An 18,281-nucleotide genomic window follows, 5' to 3' on the forward strand; every position below is an offset into this window, starting at 1 on the left:
TGCAGCCCCTCTGTCCCCAAGACCCCACCAGTTCTGGGTTCTGAGGTGTCTCGTGAAGAATCAGAGCCTCTGCCTGCTCCTCCTATGCCCCAGGATCTGCTGCTGTCACCAGCCCTGTTCCCTGTCCCCTGCCACGTTACCAGTGTCGAGTCTTGATCCCACACCACACACCAGGCTCCCAATCCAGAGTCTTCCTCTTCAACTCTTTGGAGATGTTTTCATTTTTGTGAACTTCTGATTCCATCATAGCAGTTCAGTGCCAGTGTCTGAGCAGTCTCCTTGTTTTCGCTTCAGTCAGCATTTTGTCAACTAAGCACTAAGCATTTTCTTACGTTGTAGGAGTAAAGATGGAACAGGTGAGCGAGGCGCTCACCATCTAATGTGCGTAGGTGATTATTCTGTAATCCACGCGTAGGTAGGTCCTTCGTAAGGCGCTACAGTAACATTTTAGAAGACAAAGATGGAGGAGTCAAGGACCCAAAGACATACACGAGTGCTTGCCTTTGTCTTAGGGTGCGCAGCATTGTGTGAGGGAGCTGAGTAGGGGCAGGAGGTTAGAGACACAAAGGGAGATTGTAGAACGAATGTTTGCTCTGCAGAGAATCCAAGAATAGGCCCTTTGTGATAATGTTGCCTCCTTACCAGGTAACGACACTTGCCTGGTGATAGAGTCCCTACTTGACCAGAACTGTCCACACTCAAGCATAGAAGGCCCTCAATCTTTTTTTGTGTTGACTCTTAGACCTTAGCTTGAAATGTGTGAAACACAGGCAGTTAGGTTGCTTCAGGAATAGCCTTGGCTCATATTCTAAACATATTGGATAGATTCTCGTTCAAGTGAAGATAAGGTTTCACTTACCACAAACAGAACAGGCAACCCGATCCAGTGAATGAGGTAGTGGGTTTGACTCTCCCAAGCTGTCGCTCACACTAGGAAAGTGAAATATGCTATTTACAAACTCACCAGAGCCGAGAAGGCTCTCAGCAAGGCATGGTGGGGCTTCACGTGTCCTTTCTCGTTCTTTAATTCCCAAACTTATGAGATGGATTTATTTTCTGTGGTTCATACAAAGAATGCCCAATAACTTATTGTTATTATTATTATTTTTAATTTCCAAATTACACGCCTATTTATTTTGTTCTTATCTAGTTCTCTCAAAGAAGACATATTTTGTTTCTTTGGTTTGTATCCAAAATGTGGAGACTCTTCATTGATCCTGGCAGAGCCTTCACAGTGGCCATTTGCAGGTTGAAAAAGAAGGGAAGGAGGAGGTACAATGGGAGCCATGAGGAAATCAGGCTGTGAGTGATGTGTTTCACATATTTTATTTTTACATATCCAGGATAAGCTTTTACACAGGCCAGACCCAGAACGTACTTTTAGATTTATCCTACAGATTAGAGACCCGGCCCCCAATCTTTGCTTTTGGATACGTGAGACACTCCAAATTGTTCTCAGACAAGCAGAGCGTCCACGTGCGCAAAGAAGAGCATCTTCATTCTTCTGCATTGCCAGGTTCCCTCATGCGACAAAGCTTAGATGCCTGCCTCTCCCTAGAGGATCTTTATCAGAGAAAAGAAGTCCATTTTCTAAGTGCAAAAAATAATACACGTACAACTGGTGTATATTTACAGCGTATATCTGCAGGATGTGTACTTAAAAACGGTGCACATCTACAGGATGGTGCTTATAACCAGGGTACGGTCTCACTGCGTCGCAAACTATTCGTCCTTCTCTTTGCTTCCCATCTTCAGAAGCACTCTGGGGCTGAGGGGTGGGGAATTGGCAGTGAGGGTCTTCCCACAAAAATGCCTTCTCTTTCTTCTCCCTATCACCCACTCAACATCCAAACTGCCCTGCATGCTTTCTGTGAACTTCACTGTGTGGACACAGCAGAAATGGCCATCTCAGAGAACTTCCCTGGACCCTACTGGCTCATATCAACTTCTGAAGGCTCTTTACAAAGTGTGACTTGTTTTTCAAGATCTAATGAATGAAGGTGCCATCGATGGAGAAAGGATGGAAAAGACAGGTGGACCTGAGATAGGTGTCTTTATAGCTCCAGAAGTCTCAACATCTTACCCACTGGGGGGATTTTAGGAAATGTTTATGAACTTACAGGTAAATACACTTCATGTATAGCAACCGACCTATGCCAAGAAGAGGTACCTTGGGTAATAAAGGGGAGCCCGTGACCTTGAGTTGCTTTTAATGGTAACTATGCTCTTCTTGGTGTGAATCAAAACACAATAATGAAAATGATTAATCTATTTATCTGAATATATCATAAGAAGGTTTATATCTTCATCATGGGAGCAGTTTAGGTCAGACTTGACAATCTTCTTAGTAAATGTTTGTGAAATACTTTTGGTTAAGACCAAAATAGAAATCAAAACTTTTATTATCCTCTCTCCCTAAACCAAAAGAGAGACATTATTTAAAGTTTGTTTTAAACCAACACAATGATAAATAAAAACTATTTTAAAGTCGAGATGGTAACTCACGATCTGTATTTCACATTATAAATAGTAGAAAGGTTCATAGTAACTCATGCACTTTTTTTAGTGGTGCGAGTCTCACTCTGACAGATATGTGAAATTTACAAGATCTTCCCTAGTCTCTCCCAGAAAGAATGAAAGCCAAAACTTGAAAAGATGAGCAGTCCTTACTTACGCAGCCTGGTCCATAACAAGTTACGCTCACCTTGGAGATTTACCTGCACAAGGCATCATTGCTTGTCTCAGGAAGGCACAGCTGTATCTCCTGGTTTCATAAAGCCCTATAATTGGAATAGCCAGGCTGAAGTCATCCAAGTCTCCCCTTTTGGCAGTGAACCTGGTTTTAGACACATCATAGTTGTACAAGGCATTTAAAACTGTTTATCTCTTACTCCTGTCCACATTGATTTGTTTGTATTCTGTCCCTGCCTTGTACAAGCCTATAAAATTCAGACTGCAGTGCAGTCAGGGCTGAGGCTGCATTCTATATATGTATATTTCAACTGAACACTTTTTCCCTTCTTTAAAAACATTCTGTACAACATTCTTGTAGTAACCGCTTACAGGGCTCTTGCGCCTGGTTTGCTCATATCTAAATCTAGAGATGCAAAACCTACACAGTGCTTGTCCATATTTTCTGAATCTAATCAGCTCACGTGCTTTGACACCCTGATATAAGGTAGTCAGGCTGTGTTATTAACTCTTGCTTTTTTTCGATCTTGAAAGTAAGGGTGCTTTCAACTAGATATACCTGAGGTCAAGTGCTGTAGACAGGACCGCAAATGGCTGACTTTCAAGGAATATGTAGCACTTTACTTAGTCTGAACCTTAGTCCTGTGATTTGCTTTTCACTTAGAAATGAAGTCCAGTCAGTACCTGGATGAAGGTTTACGTCTTCACCTTGGTTCTGGTGACTTCAAATGAAAATAACAACCATTGCTTTCCTTTTCCTTCCTTCCTTTTTTTTTTTTTTACTTTCTGGATCACCGGTTTATTATAAAAGGCTATACCTCAGAAACAGCCAGATGGAAGAGATGTACGCGTATGATTCCAGTATGTTCTGTTGCATGTATTTGACAGCTGATTATTCTAGAGGGGATTTTTGACTTTTCATCTGTTAGCAATTCCTTATGACAAAAGAAGTGTGATATATCAGATATTTATTGTAAGTGCATTGCTTCATCCTCACTCTTTTATCTTCTTTCTTAAGATATGTCATAAGCTTCTGCCCAAGTTTTCTGAATAAAACATTGCCATGCTATGTAATGGTCCAGCTCAAAAATGAATTGTTGGTTTTGTAAGAAGTAACTTTGACTTGGCAGGATGATGCAAGTGAGTGAATCATGTGTTAGGAACCATTTCCTTCCCTGGAACCATCCCCTAAAGAGAACTCAGCACAATCCTTTGAATCACTCCAGTTGCTAGAAGTGAAAAATAATGCAAGGAAGATATTTCAGGAACATGGGTATTAACAAAAGATATCTGCATGATTTTGCTTCACATTAAGTATATCATTTTAGATTTTTTGCAAAATACTTTTTTCTCTTACTATAAAGAAATAAATTTCAGCAACTCACTGGGTTTCCATGTGCCAGGAAAACTGTCCAGGAGTGAAAATACTCTTTTTAAATTTAAATTTTCCATTTTAATTTTAAGAAGTACAGTTTTTACTGTTTATCATCAGTCTCCTCCCAACTAAAATGAAAAGTCCATGATGGCAAGGATTTTTGTCTGTATTTTTAATTTGCTTCTGTGTTCCTGTCACCCAGAACAATGGCCAGTGTTTAATAGACATGTTTGTTGAATGAATGAATGAATGAATGAATGCCTAATATTATTCACCAACACTTAGCAGTTGTTAAAGCAAAGAAGACAATTCCAAATGCGATGCCCAATCCTACCACTGGTCACAATAATTATAGACACTAATACTGATACACTAGTACTGAATGCTGTCTGACCCTTAATAATACAGCCGCAATGTGGTTTGTGCCATTTTGGAAAGTAGCCATAACATGGTTAAATTAAATCCACAGATAACACTCCAGTGAACACTTTGGTCCTAATATTTTCAAAATCCTTCCCCTTAAACTCTGAAAGTGTTAAGAACAATTATTTTAGCCTACTCTAACCGTTTTTGGAAATGGCAACAAGCAATTAAACACCAAAGGTGAAGCAAAAAGGGAGGATGACGATATGGGTACTTCAGATTGGGCTGAATAATGTTACTTCGCAGAATAGCATCTGAGATTAGGTGGCTGGTCCGTATTGAACTGGGCCTGTTCTGATGAAGGTCATGTCCAGCGCTATTGCACTTGCAGAAGACCAACGTTTCAAATAAACGGATTAGCAAATACAGAGAGTCAACCAAATTCCACCTGGGTTTTATAATGTGACAGGCTCAATTTAGAAATAGGCTCCCTCCATAACGTGGGAGCTTTGTTGTGCATGCTCAATGAAGGGCAGAAGCCCTGCCTTCCCACTGCACACCCCAGACTGTAGTGGCGGAGAACAGGCACTGGGGCTGACTCCCAGCTTTGCACCCATTACTTGGTTTTCCCTTGGATGAGTCGTTCCTATTGCTGCCCCTTTGTTTATGTCCCTCGCTGTAAAATGGAAACATGTATTATCCGTTTTGCAGAGTAGTGATGAGGACGACCGAGATGGTGTAAGTACAAGGTGCTGAAGACATCCTTGTTACCTCCCCTTACAGGACGGCGGTGGACGTGGCACTGAACAGATTTACAGTTGTTCTAAGGGTGTCCTCCCCACGCCCTCGCCCCCTGTTGCCATTCCTCTGCCCTTCACAAGCCCTGGAGTCTAAGGCAGGGTTTCCCAGACGTTTGCATTTCAGGGACCAGTAAAATTTTACCAAAAAAGCTTTATTGACATCCTGATGCTAACTTGTTATGTTGCCAATTAGAGACTTTAAAAACACACACCCTATGCTGTCAACATCATGCCACCAAAGACAGGATATTTTTATAACCAAAAGAGGACGTACCCTGCAAGTGAAGGACTGTCCTTATCAACATTTCATCTCTTGCCAGAGATCAGAAACAGTCCAGGGGCCGGCATTACGAGCCTCTTTTCCCCACTTTTCCTTCGTCAGCATGAAAGCTACACTAACCCCTAAGTGAGCCCCTTTGGGGCCTGAGACCCAGGGGGATGGGGTCACTAAGCCTATCCATTCAGGATGTGTCTTGGGGATGGGAGACAAGGCCATCGCCCCCGACAAGCCCGCTCAGCTGTTACCATTTAGGTGCCTGAGTCTGTGGTCAGCCTGGGGCTTGGAGACTTTCACCAGCCCTAAATGCCCATAAATTAGAGTCTGTTTTTAAACATGGGTAATGGAAAAAGACACGCTGGCGAATATGGGGGAAGGTGTGAAACCCCCTTGGGAGAGCAAATCAAAATCAGTTTCTGACTCGATGCCATGGAAGCCTGGGGTGAAGGGTGTAGAGAGAGGTCCCCAACTTTGGCCACTCTGTGGGCGTCTCTTTTTAACCGACAGCATTAAGGAGCCGCCTGTTCCCATTTCCGATGCTGGTGATTTGAAAAAGACTTAATTTGGTTCTATTCGGTTGAGAGAACATGTAGTAAGTGACTGTTAGTTATATAGAGTTCTGTGTTAGGGACAGGGTATATTGGGTTTTTCCGCTCTGGCCGGTCTCCATGAGACTTACTTTTTTTTTTTTTAACAAGTATACAAATTATAAAGGCCATTTATGTTTGTACAGTTGAAAAAAAATAGCATTTGCATGGTGCTTTAAATTGTTACACTAATGCTGCTGGCGCCTCGGTCGGATTTCCCTGCGCTGAGGACGTCTCATGGCCGGTACATTCTAGGCGGATCCACGAGTCCACAAACATCTTATGCATATGTTAGAGGTGTTGCAGTCTCCAGCTGGAATGTGGGGCTTGAGGGGAAGAGGAACTGATACGCTTTCCAAACCAGGGCTCTTCACGGGCTGCAAGTGCCACGAGCTGTCAGTTCGGTGCCCAAAAGGGTAAACGTTCTCGTGTCTGCACTATATTCCTTTCCTCTTATTTTTGTGTCCCTCTTTGGGGGAGGGTATTGTCTTGGCGTAGGTCTAGATGTAGTAAGATAACAGGCAGCCTCCACTACGACCCACCTCGGTAGGGGGGTTAGGCTGGCTCTGGGCTTTAGGGAAGGATGCTTTTGTACTTGATCCTCCCCTGGAGCTAACACGTTGCTGTTGGCAACAGGATGAAGCATTAAGCGAGAGAACTAGACCCAGCAAGGCCTCTAGACTTGCTGTAATCTAGACCTTCGGCTGGAAGGTACAAAAGCTCCTGAGGACCAGGTGACGGTAGTTAAGTTCTGCTACGCTCTGGCTCAAGCTGGTTTATACACTTCTCCTGGTGTACTGATGAATAGTGTCCCCTTTCACTGTCAGAGGACAGCAAATCATAGGATCACCATTCTTATGCGTCACTGACCTGACGGGGAGCCCCGCTGACTTACGAGAGCCACGGTGAAGTTGGGTGCGGAAGCTCGGAATAATAATGAGTGTGCATTTGGCCAGAGTCACCCAGCCTCTGCACATCTCCTACAAACCCGTAGCCACGACGAAAGGCTAGTCTAGAATTTAGGGTTTCAGAAACCTGGCCCAGAAATCTGTCCGTTTCACCTCAGTCCAACACCTGGTGCTGTGAGAGCCATACTGACAAGACTAAAAATGCCGCTAACCAGAAAAGAAGGTTGAATTGAGGGTATGATTTCAAGGTAGAATCCTAAACCCCAGATCGGGCTCTTGACCAGTCTTCTTTAGCAAACAGCATCTTCCAACTGGAGAGAGAGAGTATATTTTCAAATTCTTGTTTTTCTTTCTGAATAATTAAATAATATACTAGAATGAGTCCGAATGGGGTTGGAATCCTGCTTGTGCCCTTATTAGCCATTGACTGAGGAAAGCCAGTTTACCTTTCCAGTTTTGTCATCTGTTTGATGAGGACAGTGTCCCTTTTCCATGATTTTACCCTGTTTTTTCTTTTTCTCTAGAACTTCTACCATACTATTCTTTCTTCCTAGACGTCTCTTTTGCTGCTGATGCCTCAGCTGACTGCTCGTCTTCCTCCAAACTAAATATCATCTCTTCTGAGAAGCCTTTCCGAATTCTCCGGGCCTAGGGTAATACAGCGCCCCGTCCAGGTGCTCGTTCCTCAGCCTAACATTGACCCATGGCGTTTATCACATTGGGTTGTAGTTGTTTACTCGTCATCGCTTCTTCTAAACTGGCAGTTCCTTGAGGGCAGGAACGCTGTCAACTCGGTTCCCGTCACGTCTGTGTCTCCAACAACTGGCCCAGTGCTGGAGTCATTCACAGACACTCTGAAGTAGTTACCGGTACAGTTGACCCTTGAACAATGCAGGGGGTTAGGGGCGCCAGCCCCACACACAGTGTAGAAATCCACATAGAACTTTTGACTCCCCAAAAACTTTACTGAGAGCTTACTGTTGACTGAAGCCTTACCAATAACATAGGCAGTCAATTAACACAAATTTTGCATGTTTATGTATTATATATCATATTCTTATAAATAACGTAAGCTATAGAAAAGAAAATATTATTATTAAAATCGTAAGGGAAAGAAAAGGCATTTATAGTACTATACGTATTTATTGAAACAAATTCACGTATAAGTGGACTCACACAGGTCAAACTTGTGTTGTTCCAGGGTCAACTATTTTCTGAATGAGTGAGTGGGTAAAGACAGGCCAGTCAGGAAAGTCTCTCCCCAGGAGTTAGGTTTCGTTGATAAGTGGTTCCAACCTCCAAGATCATTTGTGTGGAATAGGGGGGTGTCTCCCTAACAAATTTTATTCCTTCTAATGTGGTGTACACAATCTCTTGTGTTTGGTATTGCTTAGACACCAGAATTCTGGAATTTCAGAATTCACTTCTAATTCTTCAGATAACTTCTTGATTTTTACTCAAAGCTCTGGTTTCCCTATGAATAAAAAACATAATTTTAAAATTGCTTTGAATTACTTTTGGGCTCATTTGTGGTATTTTTAGAAGCAGCTTCTTTTTTTCCCCCTCCTTTTGCAGGAGCATAGTTTTATCCATAATAGCAAAGGCATAGCAACGGGAATGACTCCAGTGAATCTTTCATTCTGGGAAAATCTTCCTATTGAGAAAAGGGGCGTAAATCAGTAGGGTCGTGAGTCATTCAGAATGATCTGTAGAATCATGATCACACTCACAATGTCCATCTTCCCTCATGAAACCCTCTCAAGACCATTCTAGACCATTCTGGGCCATCTTGTGTAGGTGTGAACCCCTTGCAGATATTTTGTTTGTACTACCCCTTTCTGCAGTCATGACTGTAGACCATTGTTTATTTTTTCCTGAGTATCGTCAGGTATCCTCAGCTAAGGTACAGGCTTCTGGAGAGCATGCACTTCCTCTCACACGTCTTTCAGAACCTCTTTATGTCAGGCACAGCTTTGTTTCCTAAATGAGTGCTCAGGAATTGTTTTATGAAGAGCAAAATATTAAGCAAACTCTGTAGGTTGTAATAAGTGAACAGACTGGCCCTGTTCTAAGAAATACATGCAAAGAAAACTAGAAGGAAATACAGCAAAATGCACCAACTGCATTCTGGGTAGTTGACAATGAGTAACATTTATCCTCCAGATTTTCCACTTTTTCTGTAGTCCTATCTGTTATTTTTTTTTAAGGAACAAATATTTTTTTTAATGAACAAAAAAACCCTTAAAAGTTATTATTTTTAAAAAGATGGTATTTTCCTGCCCCACAGCCCACGGCCACACATTGTTGGCAAGTAGGAGCAGACTTTGGAGCGAAGCCGTCCTCTTACAGCGTGATTCACCCATTTGTTAGGACGATCAGGATGAGGTGGTGCCCGCTGCATTCTTCTGGTGGAAATTTGGAAAGATTTTGTCTGGAAAAGCAATTAAGGGCAGTGCTGCCATGGTGTGTTTGGAACTATGCTTCAAAACTGAGAAGTTACATAATGCTGAGAAATTAAGACGATAACCCAATTTTCTTAACAAATCCCTCACCAAAAACTTATGTGGTGATACTCTGCGTGCCTTCCTGGTTTAACCTAACCATATCCTTAGGCCTTTGGGACTGGATGTCATAGAAAATGACCGTTAACTGGTTTAGCTCTGATAGCAATTGTCCCTTAAAGAGTCTGTCCCGTGTCACTTCACTTGTATTATCTCATTTCATCTTCCCAGCAACTAAAGGAGGCAGGTATTTTTATTTATTCATATTTTACTGACGAGGAACCTGCCACCAAGAGAGGTTAATTTGCCAGCAGTGACCCAGCACAGGGAGAGGCCAGGCCAAATGCTTCTTGGGCGGCTGCTATGCACGCGGCCCTCTGCTGGGTGGGTTGAGATGGGGGCCTGTGCTTTCAAGAAGCTGAAATAACCTCTGTGGAGAGAATATAAAGCGATGGAAACACGAAGTGGCGAAGATTCAGGTGATACTTTAGGAGCACAGAGGAAGCAAGAGCAGGTCAGGTGCCTTAGTGGGTGTTCAGTGACTTCCGTTCTCCCACTCTGGGCCCCCCCACTCAAGTTCTTGTCTGTCACACGCCCACCGTCACACGCCCACCGTCACACGCTCACACAGTCCTGGTTGCAACAGGTGGCAGTGGCCTTTCCTGCTCTTCTCTCCATGCCTGCTGCTCCCCGCCACTGGTAACAATGACATTTGTGTGTCCTATGTGTGTGCGGACTCCTCTGTTTTACACATGATTTCATTCAGTCCTCACAGCTACAATATGACAAAAATCATCATCCCTGCTTTTCAGATGAAGAAAAGGACACTTTGAGAGCTTGAGTAACATGCTCAGATGTACAGTTAGGAAGTGACAGGCCTAGGAATCAAATCCTGTTTTGTCTGCTTCCCGAGGTCCGGGAGTTGACCCGCCCTGCTATAAATGCTTTCATGTCCATCTTTATTTGCCCCAAACTGCTTATCCAAAGAGATAAATAAATGCTGCCGTGCTGCAGAAACCTTTCCTGGTGTCTCCCACACCAGGGCTCTCTTGGCCCGTGCAGGCCTTTCTCCACTTTTCCTTTGCTTTCCGGTACAGGGACCCGTGTCCCTGCCTCTGGGACCATGTGCTCTTCTGGGACACACCCGTGCCTTCAAATGCTTGAAATGTACTAGACACTTGGTACAGCATCGGATTCTGCAAGATGGAGTATTTCTGGCACACTTCCATTACCAGGTAACTCCTGGGTGTGGTTGTGGAGAGAAATCTAATTTTAAAGTTCTAAGGAAGCCGGTTATTTTTCTATTCCCTCCTGAGGGGAAGTTTGGTTGGTATTTGAAAGCTCCAGCTGCAGTTTTCATTTCACTTTTAAAACCACCAGTACGTTTCAGTAACTTTCCTATCCGAAGTCTCAGGTGCCAGATAAGAAGAAAGGCTCAGCCAAGAGTTGCAAATGCCTGAAAACAGTGACATTTATTAGAGGTACTAGCACGATCCAGTTGGAGTACAAATGCCAACGTCACAATTAAGCTGCCGGCCAGCACACATGTTCCTCGATACAGCGGCAGCCACCCCACTTCTGTTTCCATGGTGTGAAAACAGTGAGCTGGTGGTGAAGAAAACATTTGAAGTTTTTTAAATGTTGCAGAATTGACAGATGGTAGTAATATTAATAGCAAGGCCCCATTTGCTGTGGGGCCAGCTACATGTCATGATACTTCTCACCACAAGATGTCAGTATGGTATCAGTCCTGGGGGCCATAGACGTAAAATGGTGCTTCCCGCAGTTTCAACATCATCAGACGAAGGCACAGACGAGGACGTTGGCTTGCTTTGCCCGTTTCCTTCTACTGCAGGGTTAGCCCACATACTGCCTTTCTGATGAATTTTCCCCGTGCAGTTTTCCATTGATTCACACCTCATCAGGAGGCTTTTCTGAGCTCTCTGTCTAAATTTAAATACTTTCCCAACTACTGCTTAAGTCACAAATATCTTTAGGAATTCCCCCCCCCATTTTGGTTTTATCTCAGCACTCTTAAAAATTTGCAAAAGGATATAAATAACAGCATAGTTTTGTCTTTCTAAGGAGGGTTTTTAAGTAGTTCAGGATGGGGGGAAATGCTATCTCTGGTAACAGTACTGTTAGGTTTTTTGTTTCTCTCTCTCTCTCTCTCTCTCTCTCTCTCTCTCTCTCTCTCTCTCTCTCTCTCTCTCTGTTTAACCTACAGAGAAAAAAGTAAGAGCCCATATTAACTAAGCAAAGGAAGCAAAAGGGACCACTGGTGCTCAGGGAAGAACACATTGTGTGTTCCTGTAACCTTCACAGAGACGTAGGTATATTCTGCCCACTTCTCAGTTAACTAATAACTAGTAAACGAGTGGCAGAACCTGGGTTTGGACCTGGGTCTGCTCCCGGAGCCTGTGGCCACCCAAAAGCTGGTAACACTCTTGTTCAACTGTCCGTGTGACAGAAAACGAGGAGGAATCCATGCGTGCCTTGGTCAGCAAATTATTGAGTCCTGGCTACACAGAAGATACCATGTTGTAAAGAGTGTAAACCCCTATTACATATATACTCTATCCTCCAGAAGGAAACTAAAGCCAAGAAGGGGGTCGGGGAAAGACCTGTGCCACGAATCCATAGAAAACAATCAGGGCAGTGACACTTCTTTGGAACGACGGAGGGGTGACAAAGCAGAGGGCAGGGCCCCAGTGCACGATGAGTTGCAGCTCCTCCCTGGGCTCTTTCTTAGATCAGCTTTAACTAAATCTGCTAATGCAAAGAACGCCACTAAGGTTGCCTCTGCCCTGACATTCTGTGGTTCTAAAATGGAACATGAGAAGGGGGTGTAATCCAAGCTGACAGGTTGCCACCCATGCTTGCCTTTGTAACCCAGATGGTGAGATTACTCTTAATCCTCTCTTTAGGTGGTCTGCTCCAAGAAGGACAGGTGAAAGCAAGACAGGAGGTAAAGCTTGGGATGTTGGGGCTGTTTCCATTTTCCGGGTCCATGGCTTAGGTGGGAAGGAGAACAAATTTGGAGCTTCTGGGAAGATGTGGTAGGGAAATAGCATTGGGCTTCTGGAATATCACTTCAGAAGTTCTGTGTCAGTGTGAAGAGCTTGGCAAGGAAACGCAGGAGAGCCACAAGGAGGACTGAACATTTGAAAAATAAGACCTGAGAGGAGAGGTTAGGGAAACAGGGGTTATGTAACCTGGGGCTCCTCAGAGGTGACTTTGGCAAGCTTCTTCTAGGACGGGACTCTTAGGAGCTCAGTCCAGAGAGTAGCCACTGACCCTGTTTGTCCATATCGAGTGAGGACAGACTCCAGCTGAGCCACGAAAATTTTAGGTTTGCTCCGTGGAAAAGTTTTCCCCTGCAGCAGCTGTGAAACACAAAATACATCATGGAGAGAATTTTATAGAATTTTCTTTTCTTCCTGTCTTTAAAAAAAACCACACCAGAATATAGTAGAACCGTTTTATAATTATAATGCTGGAGGGCAAGCTGAACTTGACACTGTAGGATGTGTTGTATCCAGCTTCTTCTGTATTTGATTGGCAGAGAGGTATGGGGTTTCATGTCAGCGTGAATCATATTAGTCATAAAAATGGGTTCTGGAGAGAAATAACCATATAATTTTTCTTTTAATCTGGAACACTTTGGAGAGTGAAATGGGGTACTATTAATATGCTGGGGCAACAGGTATACAGTGAAATGACAGTGTCCCTGGCAAACTGACCTGTGGTCACTCTGATTCTGGGAGTGTCCTGTTAGAGTGATCGTCTTAGAATATAAATCTCATGTTCTCTCCTGCTCATTAGAGTCTTCTGTGGCTTCCCAACGCACGCAGACTAAAACCCACACTCCCTGCACTAGCCCAGGAGGGCCTGTGAGGGCTGGCTTCTGCCCCTCGCCCAGACTCATCCGTGCACTCAGCACATTCCCACCTGCAGGCCTCCGCCCTTGCGTCTCCTCCAGCTGGGGCCTTGTTCTCTCTGTCATAACCTCATCCCTTTGCCTGGCTGGTTCCTGTTCATCCCTTAGGGCTCGGCCGGAACCTCACCTTCTCAGAAAAACCTGCCTCCTTGCTCCGATTCTCCTTTCTATCTCCCAGCTTGTTTCCTTCATGGAATGGTCACACCTTGAAATTATTTCCTATTTACTTACCTTTTGGCTGTCTTTTTCACCAAAATGTACACATCATGAGGGCAGGAATCACATGCTTCCCAGGTGTCTTGTCAGTGCTGCATTCTGCCAGGGACATAGGGATGTGGTAAATACATGCAAAATGAATGGCTCATTGCACATGGTAGACCGATCAATCCCCTGACCTTCCTTTGTACCCAGAAGGTCTAAGTTTCGAAAATAGGAATCAGCTACGTCATATAAATTCTTTCATCAGAATCGGTACACAATCCTTGATGAAAGAAGCCTAAAACAGCCCCTGTCCTTCCAGATGGAGGGCATCTCGCTGAAGAGGCAACACAAACATTAACAAAGTTACGTTAATGGTATATGCTAAGGGCCCATGAAGACCCAGGAGAATTGTCTGTCCCTCTAGCTTCCCTCATCTGTTCTAGTTTTCCTCCTGATACAGTACACATAGTAGCAGTGCATAATCTCCTATTTCCTTATGGACCCCTGCCCTACCCAGAATGTTAACTCCAAGAGACAGAAGGGCGTTTTTTCCCCTCTTTTTTGTTCACTACTATATTTCTAGTGCCTAGAACTGTACCTGGCACATAATAGGTGTTTAATAAATATTTGTCGAGGAAAAGAATGAATGAGGAAAAAGCAAGCAGAGAATCCCAGGGCTGCATTTAAGTCTTCAGTGGGCCCTTTAGGGTTGGGTTGGACTTGACTCCCCTGAAGGGTGGAGGGGAACAGCCCAGAATGAGATAATGGCCCGCATAAGGGCAGGGGGAAACCAGTAGGTACAAGATGTTGACTTGTTCGGTCTAGAAAACAAACCAGTAAGTTTTGAGTTTTATTTACTGAACTCCCAAATGATGTCCCCTTGGCCCCTCTCCCCTCATCCTCACTCATTTGGCCTGGGTGAGACCCAATGCAGAGGTGTCAGGGGAAAGCTGGCCGCCACACACATTCCTTGGTATTGGCGTTAAAACAGCCGAGCGAAAATAGCCAGCCTCAGGACCGTGTGGGCGAGTCCAGGGATTAGCATTCAGTTTATGGGTTGTCTAGGCCTCTTAGCCCCCTTTCTTCTGCATTCCCATCCTGGCAGCTCCCCACCTGTTTTTAATGCCTTCGGAGGTTGGAAAATGTAAGAAATCGGTACCTTAATTAATTTCCACGACATCAAGAACTCTGGGCTGGTCCTGGAAGCATCACTCAGTTTAGAGACCCACTGGAACAGGGATGGGTTTTACCTCTGGTCAAGTGCAGTCCTGTTTGAAGCAAAGAAGGGACACGTGCAATACCCATGTGGCCCTCGACCTGTCACAGTGCCTTGAAATCCCACCACTCAGTTCACTAGCGTGAGCTCAGAGACTGTCCTCTGCCCTCGTCAAAATGCCACGGCTGTTTGGAGGAGTAGCATTGAAAGGCAGCCCTTGGCTAACATTTGAAGGGTTCTAGCTGAGTTGAAAGCTCTGTGGCATCGTAAGTATGATGGGATGTGGAAGCACGGTGCTAGATATAAGGGGACCTCAGAGCCTGGGGTGGACACAGGATATAATCCTGAGGGCCGGGGGGGGGGGGTCCTCTCCATGGTGACAGAGCTAACAGCCAAGGAGGGCTCAAACAGAAAGGATTGTAGCCACTGGTTGGATGAGGGTGTGTTTTGGGTCTGCTCCCAGCACAGCACCCTTATCTAAATAAACACCTGTGCTTTGGGGGCGGGGAATGTGTGTGTGTATGTGTACAGTTTTCGTAGTGTCAAATTATAAAATATTCAAAAATATTTTAAATATGCAGAAAAGAATGCAGTAAACAGCCACCTGTGTATCTGCCATCTTGCTTTAACAAATATCTCAGAGCATCCGTTCCCTAATTTTTAAACAACCTTTTATCTTAGAATAGTTTTAGATTTACAAAAAATTTGTAGGCAGTCCTGAGTTATATATATCCACACCCAATTTTCCCTATTATTAACATCGTATATTAGCAGTGTAGTATATTTGTCACAATTATGAACCCAACTGACCATTAACCAAAGTTCCTCCTTCAGATTTTGGCAGTTTTTACCTCATGCCCTTTTTCTGTTCGAGGATCACATCGAGGGTTCCACATCATGTTTAGCCATGATGTCATTTCATGGAGTTGTTGTGTCACTATGGTTGTATGTAAATTAAGGCTTTGTAATTATCATGTGGGTGACCCCTCCATCTTTATGCCACTCTCCTCCTAAGACAGAGTTCTTTTTCAGAAGCCACAATTTCCTGTTTACTTCTGCTCCAGAACCTCCTCGCTGAATAACTGTTTCATAACCCCAAAGTATTCCATTTTCTGACACCCGGATGTATCCCTACTGGCTTGAATCCAGACAACTGATAACTAGATATGAAGAGAGGGGCCCTGCCTGGGTTACTGTCACAATTCCATTTGTGCCGCTTGTGTGATTGGAAGGCAGGGGGAAGGGCTGCCAAGACTTCCTCCTTCCCATTTCTGGGAACCAGTAACCAGTGCCCACATGGGAAAACCTAATGTACTAGGCCTTTTCCTAATTCCTTACCTTTGTCTCTTAAGAAATCTCTGAACTAAGAGGAGTGGAAGAAAGCACGCATTTTTTTCCTGAGTAATTCTAGTACAGCATCTATTTGGGTGGCTATTAGAAGCTTGGATTTTAAACCACTGTATATTTTTACAGCTGTGGAATCGAGTGCTTGAGTTGATTTAACAAGCAGCCGTGGGTTTGTTTTCTGGCCTCAGTCTGCCACTGGTGCTCTGGGAAAACTTGATCTTGGGCCTATTTCTAGGAACGAGTTCTGTGCTTTTTATTTAAATGTTGATGGCAGTCTGTCCTGGTTGCTGACCACACCTTAGCTCTGAATGCTGGTAAGTAAACACATGATGGATGATTCAGATACTTGAGCCGTGAAAACTAAAGATTGCCGATTCAACTGGGCATCCAGGCGGGCGGTTTCCTGGGCCCTGGTCCGTGGGCAGCAATCTCATAAAATTAAAGGCCTGCTGGATTTCTCTCCATGATGTTCCTTGGCCACGCAGTCCGAGATGCCTGCAGCCCAGGTTGTCACATGTTACTGTGTGTCACGGAATCTAAGATTACTGGGTGGCTTTGGTCATCATCAGAGTGGTGGTTCTGGAAGCGTGGTCTCCGGAGCAGCAGTGTTCCCGTCATCTGGGAACCTGTTAGAAATGCAGAGTCTCAGGCCCCATCCCAGAGCTACTGCATCAGTAACCCCTGGCCTGGGGCCTAGCAGTCTCAGTTGTAATAGGCCGTGCACTTGATTCTGACGCACATTCAAGTGTGAGAAGTATTGTCAGTATATAACCCATCCTGAATGCCCCCTGCCTTTACCCGCACTTTCTTCTTTAGTCAATGGACAGCATTCTTTTATTCAGTCAATTAATGTTTAATAAACAAACTCTTAGCTGGGTGCCACGGTGTCGTTGGGACGAGGCATCCTGGGGAACCAGCCACGGTGTATGTCCTCGGGGAGCTGAATGCAGCAGTGGCTCTCAGCCCTGGCTTCCTATTAGAGTCACCTGAGGAGCTTTTAAAAATCCAAGCGCCTTCACTTAGTGGGTCTTTCATCCCAGATCAATGAAATCAGAATCACTGGGGCAGTACCCACATGTAAAGTATGTTATGAAGCTCCCCAGTGAGAAACCCTGGCCTGCCGGAAGAGAACGCCAGTCGGGTGGTTTCAGGCAATGTGTTAAGTGTGAAGATGGGGGTAACCGAGGGTGCAGATAGATTGGGGGGTGAGGGGGGTGGGCCGCTGTACCTGGGCTCAGGTTGGAGGTAAAGGGAGGGGAGTCTCTGCAAAGGTTGTCTCAAAATGTTGTTGAAAGGAAGATAAAAACATGGTTTAAATATGGAGCCACATGTGACTTCAAAACAAGTCTTGGACGAGAGTGTCAGGAGACATTGCCTGTTTCTACCAGGGGTGTAATGCGTCCTCCCTGTAACTCTCAACGGCAGTGGATAGCCAAGGGTTCAGCAGAGGCCGCACCCAACGCGGGCAGCATGCCCTTTGATGCCGTATGCCTTCACTGAAAACATCTTAAGGAGTCCCTGGACACACCGGCGCCCGCTCCGCTCCTGTTTTTAAGAGGAAGCAGCTCAGGAACATAACCCGTTCCCTTCACCGGTCTTCAGTGGCTATCCTATCAACAAATTTTCTTCCCCCAAATTTTGATCGTACTTTCTTTCCTTGCTTTGATTAAGAGACCTTTTTTTTTTTTTTTAAGAAGTAAAGGGGATGCTTGTATCATAAATAATTTCTTATTCATGAGTCTCTCCACTTTTGATTCAGAAGGTCAGGTGGGGAGATTTAATGTGAAATATTAGCTGCCTTTGCCAATTGCTGTACCCTGTTACCTATGCTGTAAGCCAGAAAATAGAAGCGACCTGTTTCCAATGACAGATCAAAATTTAGTGCTATGTTGATGGTCCAGAATGAAGATTTTTTTGACACACTGAATGAAATACACACCAGTGCATTTCTGGTTGTGATTTAGCTGACCAAAGTAGTTCAGTTATAATTATATTATTTTTACTCCTGGAGATCATTACTCTGAATGAAAAATGCTTCAGTGTCCAGACTATTAAGATGTGGATGGTGAACATTA

General features: G+C 44.3%; 1 protein-coding gene and 1 long non-coding RNA gene across 2 annotated transcripts in view; one reads left to right on the forward strand and one right to left on the reverse strand.

Moving 5' to 3' along the window:
- The window catches only part of JAZF1 (JAZF zinc finger 1), a 307,874-nt gene that overhangs the window by 138,858 nt on the left and 150,735 nt on the right, over nt 1-18,281 (forward strand). The window lies entirely within an intron of this gene.
- LOC141573213 (uncharacterized) lies at nt 10,685-15,234 on the reverse strand. The gene is made up of 3 exons (XR_012498917.2): nt 14,803-15,234; nt 13,674-13,757; nt 10,685-12,888 (listed from the first exon to the last, which is right to left on the reverse strand). It is a non-coding gene; the product is annotated as an uncharacterized LOC141573213 (long non-coding RNA).

This window comes from Rhinolophus sinicus, chromosome 4 (genome assembly GCF_057876585.1).
Source record: "Rhinolophus sinicus isolate RSI-liver-muscle chromosome 4, RSI-T2T, whole genome shotgun sequence".
In the NCBI taxonomy this organism is placed as follows: domain Eukaryota; kingdom Metazoa; phylum Chordata; class Mammalia; order Chiroptera; family Rhinolophidae; genus Rhinolophus; species Rhinolophus sinicus.